This window comes from Manduca sexta, chromosome 7 (genome assembly GCF_014839805.1).
Source record: "Manduca sexta isolate Smith_Timp_Sample1 chromosome 7, JHU_Msex_v1.0, whole genome shotgun sequence".
Taxonomy (NCBI): domain Eukaryota; kingdom Metazoa; phylum Arthropoda; class Insecta; order Lepidoptera; family Sphingidae; genus Manduca; species Manduca sexta.
In genome coordinates this window covers 7511459-7522737 of record NC_051121.1, presented here as the reverse complement: position 1 = coordinate 7522737, position 11279 = coordinate 7511459, and the positions used below count along the sequence as shown (strand labels likewise).

Here is an 11279-nt window from a genome sequence, read left to right as displayed (position 1 = left end):
TCATCCAAATTCGTTCAGCAGTTTTTACGGTTATCTCTAACAAACTTGAAAACATTAAAACTAAAACCTAAGCAAGAGGACATTAAAACTTTTCCTTTATATAATTCATATTTGTCGCCATTTTGTACAGTCAGGATCAGTTCCTGACGGATGCAGTGACAATGTTAACATGTGATATTTATTTAAAGCAAACGCATATTGACCTATTTATAACGGAAATCAGTGGCTCAGGATATCGGCATGCGCTTACAAAAACTGTTTCCGCGGCAGATGTGGCGTTAGCATTAATGGTTTTCAAAAGCAGACAAAAAATACTCTCTCCGCAGGTGGAGATCGATAGTTGAGGAATTTGGAGGGACTGTGAGGGACTAGAGAAGATAAGGTTTATGGTTATATCATCTTATACTGTAGTTTAGTGGCGCAAGGTCCATATAAATCGATTCCTACCAGCTTCCTTTTATGTAAAATTGATGTAGAAACTAATTATCATTTGAACGATTTGCAGACTGTATTTTTGTATATTAGAACCTACATGTTGTGTAGCGTTCCGTTTCGAAAAAATTTCACATAAAACAGTTGAAGTATATCAATATGTAAGTTAAATTTATTATTTATGTATATATGAAGGTATGTATATAATATATTTACTTATATTACGTTGGTTTTATATTTATAAATTGTATTAGATTTTTTCGCAATTAAAATTTCGGAAAGCTACGCTTAGTTAAAACACAAATTTACTAGATCAGCTGTAAGTCAAAACCCGCCATCTTGCCTCTTAATAAAGTTTAAATTAGGAACCGGTGATGTTCTTAACAGCTATTTTAGCAATTCTCTACCACCTCTTAACGCTAAAACAGTTTATAAGTAAGACTGTTAATCATTGTTTGGTCATTGTATCATGATAAAACAAACTCAAAATTAGTAAACAAAAAACGTGGAAAATAACCTCTGAAAACTTATCGGATTTTATAGATAGTCTTAATGTGCTGAGATAAATGGATTCTGTCGCAATATTAGCGGGCATTCTACGCCGTAGACTGAACGCTACGACCTTTTGTAATCGGATTTCCACGACTATGTGTATAGTATAAAACTAGCCTATAGTACTCAAGAGTAATGTAACTTTCTATTAGTGAAAGAATTTTCAAAATCTGTTAATTACGATAAGCGTGTTGAAAAAGAACTCTTCAGCTTTATAATATTAGTGAAGATCAGTGCGAAGGTTCCATATATTCGATTCCTGCTGGCTTCCCTTGCGTATTATGTCAAATCTAATTAACATTAGAACGATTTGCAAACCATATTTATGCGTATTAGTAAATGTTTTATGTTTTGTCGGGTTTCCTTTCGAAAAAGTTCACCCATAGCCACTGGTGAAGACAAAATTAAAAAATAAAAATGAGAACCTATTGACTGTAACAAAACTTTTTTATTGCTTTACTTTTAAACTATCATTGAATGACGAGAACCATTTAGTCTTGAATAATATTACTTACAAAAAGGCAAATTTTAAGAGTGCACATTTAATAGGTAAAAAGACTGCTTAATATTTTATTCGTACAAAAAAAACATTGTTGAGACCATTCTAACTGGTTTACCTTATCGCATTATTTTCGTTTACCGCGTCTTCATTTTAACAATTTTGAAGCGAAATCGGATGTGAGACTGACATGCTCACAATATCACATATTATCTAGCATTATGATTATTTATCGAATCTAATATTTAATGTTTGAGGAAGTATGACAACGTTTCTCGTCTATTTTCATCGGAATTTAAAAAGGTGGTTTTTAGTTCGTACTCGTTTATTATTATTTTTTTTTAATTTTTTTAAACACAAAATAGGTCCCAATCATGAATGCATCTATTTGGAATTGTGTTGGGTGAATGACAATAGGTTCATCCCTCATTACAGTGCCTTGTACAGAAATGTGGATGACATCTCTGCATACCGTCGAAAAAAAAATCACTATCAGTCCCAAATAGTATGTAAATTACGCGATATCTCCGTCAATTATAACTGCCGTGATACATATAAATGTGTTAGTACTAGCGGGCTACTAAGTGTAGTAAGTAGTTGTGTAAAGTAGTGTAAAATGGCTGATCTCCATTGTATTATCCCTCGTGGTCGAAATTAGAATAGGAGGGTTTTCTAGGGGTATATATTTGAGATAAAAACAATTTCTAATGTAATAATTAGTATTATGTACTGTGATAAATTAATTATCAACGACAATAATAATTGTACTCATAAGTCATCGAAGCTTGGTTTAAGCATTAGTTACGCGGTTGAGGCATGAATCGGATATGTATTTATAGCTTTTGAAAGGGTGACCATATATTTGGGATTGCAGGATAATTATTACAACGAGGTTGGCATAATCCTAATAAAGAAATAAAAGAAAAAGTCAATTACTCGTATTTTATTTTTCATAAAATGGTATTCTTAATTTAAATCTTTATTTTGAATTTTTGAATACAGAATTTTAAAAATAACTGTTTTTTTTGTTAATATAATAAAGTGACGTAATTGCGAAGGTGTTAGGAAGACAATGTTTCACCCCTCGCTTCCTGAGGTATTGAAAGGTTTCGGTGCATTGATCCGGAGTTCCGGGATCGTTTCCTTAGTGATAACAACTGACTCGACTCATGAGAATGACTATTATAAGTTAATGCGTTAAAACGGACGTTTATATCAGCAGTTTATTAAACTTATCACCATGTTTTAATGGTATTGTTTTAGTGGAGACCTACGCGATATGGCTTTCGGGTTGAAGTATTGTAATTCTGTTATGGGTCCTTTGTTACCTGAAGTAAATAAATAAATAAAAAAAAATAGGGTCGAGTCCTAGATCTAAAGTGATATTGGATTATTCTGTTCGGTATCAGCCCAGGGTTTGGAATTGTGTTGGGTAAATGACAATAGGATCATACTTCATTACAGTGACGAGTATAGAAATGTAGATTATATCTCTAGATAAGATAAGCGGCGATAGCCTAGTTGGGTGTGGAACAGACTGCCAAGATCGCAGGTTCAAATCTTCAGGGCACACACCTCTGACTTTTCTAAAAAATCATGGGTGTATTCTTTGTGAATTTATCGTTCGCTTTAACGGTGAAGGAAAACATCGTGAGGAAACCTGCACATCTGAGAAGTTCTCTATAGGAATTTCGAAGGTGTGTGAAGTCTGCCAATCCGCACTAGGCCAGCGTGGTGGACTAAGGCCTAATCCCTCTCAGTAGTAGAGGAGGTCCGTGCAGCAGTGGGCAAGTATATAATACAGGGCTGATATTATTATCTCTATATACCTTCGAAAAAAAACACCATCAGTCCCAAATAGTTGAGTAAAATTTTGAATCCTGGCCACCCCTATCGCGGGTTGATAGATGTGAAACACATTTTCGTCGGCGTTACCCTCACAAAAACTGAACCTCACACCTGGTACCGCACAGATTCCGATTTCCGATTTTACAACTTTTTTTAGATATCGGTTTATGGTAATTATGAAATTATTTCTGTGTGCCGCCGTAAACGGCTACGTTCTTGTCTTTATGGATTTCTTTATACTTTATTGATTTTATAAAAAATATTTAGTAGTCCCGTAATATAAAGATATGACTATGTACCCATAACTTTAAAGATAACCACGCAAATTAATATTAAGTTAAGAAATAATAAAAATTAAAAAAATAACAACAATAATAATAATCTTTTAAATTCAAAATTTACTAATATCATGTAAGTTAAGATGCATGCTGTAATTTACTGTAAGGAGAGAAACACAGCTATCTTCTGCCGTTATACTGCTATATGTGAAAATAATGTAATGTGTGTTCTCTGTTGTAAACTCTAAAAATAACTAAATGAATTTCAAAAACGTAAATCTGTTCTAACCGAATTTCCGCCATGGTAGCCATTCTCAACGAAGAACGTTAGATACGCAGGAGATATAAATATAGTACGCATTGTACTCATATGCAATGCAGAGGTGCACTCTCTGTTCCTTCACTAGTCATTAGACTAGTTAGTGTACGGTGAGACAACAATAAATTCACAAAGTTATAAAACGACTGAACTTTCTGAAAAAGTGTAAAATTATAAATTGTTCTGCAAAATGGGTAATACAAAAAATGTGTTGCGCTCGCGCCGCGTACAGAGGAGATGATTTTTATTATTATTATAAAATGACGAACAATGTAAAAAGTGACTTTCGATTTTATCTCTACTTTTAGTAAGCAAATACTCATACATATTAAAAAATGTTGTATTGTTGGCATTGTATGTTGGAAGGTCATAAAAATAGTGAATAAATTTATTGTTTAAAATATTGTGTATAAATTCTATAGAAATATACCAATAGTCGAATATTTTAAAAGTTCTTTTTCTACACCATTGCTGCTTAGTCTAACACTAGCTCCTCTAATAGATCTAATTTGTCAAACCATTTTCGCAGAAAACATGTGGAACACACATTCATAAACCGATGTAACCTATAAGTTACAACACAAAATCGTCCACATCCTATTCCAATCATAAAGAACCTCCGCAAACCGAAGGATAGTAACATAGTTTTACGTTGGCATAGTCTACCGACCTATTTCTGTAATGGCGGTTCTTGTCATCTCGAATAGTGTCATTAGAACGCAATCTCTCGGTCACAGAGCCGCAAGGGCACGCGTGTAATCCATTAGGGACTCTCGTCCTTACAGATCCTTGGATCCTGCAGTGTCAAATAACCGTGAGATTACCTCGTGTGTAGTCGACAGAAAAATAATTTAAAAAAGGAACTGTAATTTTTTTGGCGAAGGAATCGTGATTTATACAGACTACCATATTTTTATAAAGAATTTAATATGTTGTAGACAGTTTTAATAACAAAATAAAAATATTTATTTTTAAGTATTTTGATATTTCGGTGTCATCAAACTTAATATAATATTATAAGTGATTGAGATTTGTATTGCACAATATAATATCAACGTGCAATGAGTTGTATTCTATTGTTATAAATGGTTTCATATTTGTTTTTTTACTTTATAAACGCGTATTCATGAACAATTTGTTGTCAATCGAGTTAATAACATGCTAATTTGAAATTGAGTGATGAATAATTTTACTTTTGTTTTTCCGGATTTCAATACATTGAAACTGCTGATATAAACCACTTGAATGATTATATGAAAAATTCGAGGGTTCAATTCTGGGTATCAACGAATCCGTACAGGTTTCAAGCTGCAAAGAAGTGTCTTTTTTAAGTGTTTAAGTCCATATTTTTACTAATATCTTAAAAAAAAATAAAACCATAAAGCATTAGTACTGTGCAAAATACGTAAGACTAGGCAGTATGGTCGTAAGACTATAGCCTGTCCTCTAAGGACGAATTATAAAAAAAAAATAGTACTGTGCACTAAAATAAAACTATAAACCAAGCTTCAGTTATGGGCAAGTGACAGCCGAAACGGTTTATCTATGTAAAAAAATACATAACAATGAAATACCTATTATCAAATTACGGTGTTGTTGAACTCTGCCGACCCAATTACAGCGGATGGTGATGTTTTGTTTCAACAAATTTTATTCAATGTAACGATTAGCGTTTAATTAATTGTTTTTCTATATTCTTTATTGTAATTTAACTTATTTAAGGAGTCTTATTTAATATAAAATACAAAGTATTAATACGAAAGTTTGTTTGGATGTGTGTTAGAAGTGAACTCAAAAACAGCTGAACAGATTCAGATGAAAATTGGCAAAATAGACCGTATGATTAACATAATATATGTTACTTTTTACCCCGACTTCTAGCCTGATGAGAAATAATTGTACTATATAATCAGATTCTTTAAATAGATGGTATTGGCGTGGTATAAATGGCATGGCGTTATGACATATTAAATTTTTTATTGTTTTTAGGTTGATTTTTGCGTCGGATGTATTTAAATTTCCACGAAATGTACTGTATCTGTTTTATTTAGGATATCTACAACCTTGCAATAAGAATCGTTACGATTTTTTTTTAGTTTCCTGTCAACAATAGCTCCTTTTATTGACATGCTGATATCATTCGGAATGTAAACTACCATTTAATGACCAAAAAGGGTATTTAAAAAAAAAAGACTAAATAATGCGTCGCCGTACAAGGACTAGAGATGTTCACGCATAGATCAATTTGTCCGGGGAAGCATGAGTGCAATCACGGATCACCAAAAAATCCTTACGCTTGCGCCTGTGAAGGGTTGCCAGTTATTTTTATGGCCTATGACAAATATCAGTAATTTGAAAATTATAGAGATATCGTGTCACTTAATTGTATTTTTTAAACTTAAAAAAGTACCTTCTAAAAATTTAAGAATTACGTGTATTCGTCGATTAATTGATTTGTAATTTTATAGGGTGTTGGCTGTGGTATGTCATAATTGTCCATGACGATTTCGTGTTTTTCTGAGATAATGTGTCATAATAAGTAACAGAACATAAGATATTTATAGTGTTTTAGACAACTGTAGCCATGATTAAAACGTTAGGGGTAAAGTTATTACAATAATTATTCAAAACTATTATAATTCTTTGAACCAGCGTGTAAAAAATTAAAATGTTTGTAACGCTAGTCAAATTCTGTTGGCATGACACAAATTAACTCCAATAGGTATTACAATAATTATTCAAAACTATCATAATTTTTTTCTACCAACGTGTAAAAATGTTGAATGTTTGTACCGCTAGCTCAGTTTCCGTTGACTCCATGAATTTCCATAAAATAACATTTATATCCTGGAATAAAATCATTAAAGCTGGCAACACAACGTCGTACTGCACGAGTCATTATATTCAAATTAGAGCGTTAAAAAATGAAAGCAATTTGTTTATGGAGCACATTAAAAGTTATCTTAATGTTTGGGGTTGAGTGTAGTCTGAGAAAATTCCCGAGTCCTTCTAAGTATTAGGACAAATTGTCTTCTATTATGATAATGCTGTGAACCTTTTTGTAATTTTAGTCTCGGAGAATAGTATGCTGCCATAAGACAAGACTCAACAGTGGACCACACTTTTAATAAAAAAAATATTGGAGATTTTTAAGTAAACAGTAATATTGTTACGTTCTTATAATATCAGTGCTATATTATATACTGTTGCACTGCCCGGCACGGGCCTCCTCTACTATTGAGAGGGATTAGCTCTTAGTCCACCACGCTGGCCTAGTGCGGATTGGCAGACTTCACAACACCCCAAAAATCTTATAGAGAACTTCTAAGGTATGCTGGTTTCTTCACGATATTTTCCTTCACCGTTAAAGCTAGCGATAGTTCATAAAGAGTACACATATAATTTTATAAAAGTCACAAGTGTATGGATTTGAACCTGTTGACTTTCGTTTCGGCAGTCCGCTCCACACCCAACTGGGCTATCGCCGCTTTTCTTTTCTTAATAATGTTTAATACAGTAGCCGTCAGGTTAATTGACGTTTCCGTAAAACAGCTAGTAATAAGTTTATATTACTTACTTGGTGGCGTAGTTGTATTACAGTACTGCAGTGCTGAGGTTTAGGGTTCGATCCCCGGAGCAGGCAAATTGATATTTTTCATCGGAATTTGTGTCCGAATGCGAGAGGCTCGCCCCCTATGACATTCTGGGATGGAATACAGAAAGCGGAAAGTGGGTGCACCGGTTGCTCCTCTGCCTACCCCTTCGGGGGTAAAGGGCGTGAGTGTCTGACATATCACACAATATATTATGCTATAATATATAAAACTAGCCGTTGTAATAAATACTAAATGTTAATTATGGTTGCCTGTACCTTGATTGTATAATTTAGGTAAGTTTAATTAATTCGTTTTTAGAGAATTTACCCACTGGCGATCCAAAAGTAAAATATTAAAAAAATAACTACTGAATTTATTTAAACTGACCTTTAAAATCCATAAGGTGTAGTACAGCTCTTGGGTCTTATCCATTAACGCGCGACATTGCTCTAGTTTCGTTCCATTGACCTACTCGTTGCAAATGGAGGTTGCTTTGCTTCTACAAATTCTTGATTCGATTCCCAGGTGAAGCAAATGCGTCTTTGTGAAAGATTTTTATTCGAAAAACAAACGAAATTTTAATTTCTACACGATAGAGTTTTATGGACGTCTCAATATATCCAAGGAAACAAAATCTTCAGTACCGTAGTTAAACATTTAAAAAGGTTTCGAAAATATTTGTATTTACTTTGTTACTGTTATATAAGCATTGTATATCAGTAACATAGTATATAGTTTTTATATAGTTATATTTTAATGACTTTTAATATATCCTAGGAAACAAAATCTTTAGTACCGTAGTGAAACATTTAATGAGGTTTCGAAAATATTTGTATTTGCTTTGTTACTGTTATATAAGCAAGTTATTTAAATGACTTGTACGCACCTCTGACTGCTAAAGTTATGTGTGTCTTTGTAGATTATCTTGCTGCAACGGTGAAGAAAAACATCGGGAGGAAACCTGGTTACTTGAGATATAAAGAAATTAACTTATGCAAAGAGTTCTTAGATTAACGGTCTTATTCATAATAAAACTATCAGAATTATCGGAAGTTTATCTGGGCGTTATCGGAGGCATGTAAAAAATTGGTATTCATAATGGTTCAATTGCGCTAAAAGTCTCCGATAAAGATGCTTTAATTTATCGAGCCTAACCCCGTCTTTACACCTATGTTAAGCGTTCGATAGCAAAAAATGGCTGACGTCGGTCAGCTGTTTCGTGTTTGACGCTTGTTGCCAAAGTCAGTCTGTACTTAGAAGTAAACAACATTTCGATCATTTTCGTTTCAAGAAATAATTTTATTTAGTTACGTATTAAAAATGCAAGCTAGGCTGCTTTAGGTAGAAAAATGTCTCGTCAGAAATTAGATCCGTTTTCTCTGGATAATTATGAATTCCGTAAACGGTATTATTTTTCCAAACATACGGCTGCATTTATAAGTGACTGATAGTCCGCGAAGAGTTGCTGTTTCACCGTATAGGTTGTGGCAGATCACCAGAATTGCAAGTATTAATAAACTGCATTGACATGTTGGGATCGTCATGAGGTAAGTTAATTCTATTCCATATTTATACAGACTTCGGTAAATACGTATACCTAATGATGAGCTACTTTTAGGTTCGTTTTCTTAATAGATGTAAGATGTTGGACACCTCTATGGATTATCTAAAGCCACTACCAGTGGTATATTATGTAGCAGAGTGGAGCGTGCGCTCGTATTACATGCTGCAGATTATAATAATGCCCGACTTCTTTTCAGAGGAACCCTTGTTAAGGTTGGAATTTCACCATGTAAAAGACTGCCCATCTATAATTGGTTGTATTTTCTACACTAACACTATATAGAAAAGGATATTATTTCCTCAATCTTGTTGTTCAGGTAAAATTTAAAGGTTTGTTGTAGGTGAATTGTGATGCTAATCTTCAGATCAGAGATATTGTTAGATGGCAAAGCAGCACTCATAACTCCCGGATATTGCAACAAGAACTTTGGTGTGTGGAAACAGCATTTTCAATGCCTGTTTCATGGCATATCTTAAATTTGGCAATGTGAAGACTACTATTGTGGCTCTTGCAGTGTTACACAACATTGCAATTGCTCAAAGAGAGATATATGCCACAGAACAGTGTGTCCAATATTGAAGAGGTGTCAGTATCAATTATTATCATCATTGACCCAAAATCTAGACTAAAGTTGTTCACACTGAAAGGTACCTAATTATACAACATAATTAAAGTTAGTCATTGTCATTTATTTTTATAAAATTTATATTTTTCTTTTATTAATATATCTCAATTTTATTTTTTTTATTTCACTGGAGCTCATTGTCCATCTGAATAGCATGCAACTCTTTTCTGTGTTGCACTTCTATTGTTGCAATTTATTCTGCAGATGTGGGACAAACCTGAAATTATGCAATGTATAAGCATTCAACATAATTTGAAATAAAAAATGTTTATTCAAATATACAACAGTAGTATCCCACAGGATTATAGTATAAATTATAAATTACTTAATGATGATTTGTTAATACCTCCCTTATATTTCCAGGTGGAGGTGGATTATAATATAATAATGGATCATATGCATGCCTTAATCGGTGGTCTTTACAAATTGTAAATCATATTTGATTATATGTTGACTTGTCATAAGAGCCTTTTATATATATGCCTACATGATAAATAAAGGTTTTATTTATTTTCCTTTTATTTTAACTAATAAAGACCTCAAAAATATATTTTACTTATGACCTACCTAAAACAACAATATCCTACATGATTATAGCATAAAATGGATACATACATATCTCCTTTATATTTTCTATTGGAAGTGAGGTCTGAGGAGGCACAATGAGCATTATCTACAAAATAAAATTGATTTATTCCTTTTATATTTCATTGTGCTGTTTTAACTTTATTATTTGTGCTGAATGCCACCAGGGTACATAATCACTATTTTATATTATCCAAATATTTTATTTATATGAATATTTTAAGAGTGGCTATCATAGTGCGTATTGTTGGACATGCGCAATGCATGAGTAGCAATATTACATTTCAGTTAGCACAGCTCCCCAAATGAATCTACGACACCTATATGAAATTGTAGTTCGTGACGACATTCACGTTCAAGAATTCATATTCTTTTTAGGGAGAAAGGTTTTTGGTTAGGGAACGGGTTCATACCCGCTCCCTAATCAATTTCTTCAACATAATCTTGTAAACAAGTAATAGTTAGTAATGCAGGAATGCATATCGCAAACGTTCAAATACAGAAAAGAGCTGCACCAACCTTGTCTTCCTCCAACTACTTTTCACTTCTCTACCATTTTATCGCAATTTGCTGCCTGCGTTCTTCCAAGTTTTACAAAGAATTTCGAGAACAACAAATAAATTTTCCTCCTGTATTTATTTTATTTACTTTTTTGACAAACGCCATTGTGACAATGACAGACAATTTTTTTTATTGTCTGTTTCCAGAGACAAAACTTGGTAGTAATTGGTAGAACTTATTTAAATTTTTTTTTCTACGAAATGGCAACATTGTGCACATTTAAAGGCCTTTTTGTTATCGGAGGTTTATGAAACCATTATGAATAAGAAATTTTATCGAATGCTCGATAAGCTTATAGGACGTTTTAACTATTTGCGATTTATACCTTCGATAAGGGTTTTATTATGAATAAGACCATTAGTATATAAAGCGGACATTGGAAAGGTTGTCATACAAACATTTTGCGCTTACGTGATGGTC

The 11279-nt window shown here is 33.0% G+C and overlaps 1 long non-coding RNA gene across 1 annotated transcript; it reads right to left on the bottom strand.

The window, feature by feature from the left end:
• Window positions 1–9827: 9827 nt before the first annotated feature.
• LOC119193814 lies at window positions 9828–10953 on the bottom strand. The gene is made up of 2 exons (XR_005114057.1): window positions 10818–10953; window positions 9828–9930 (listed from the first exon to the last, which is right to left on the bottom strand). It is a non-coding gene; the product is annotated as an uncharacterized LOC119193814 (long non-coding RNA).
• Window positions 10954–11279: the final 326 nt, after the last annotated feature.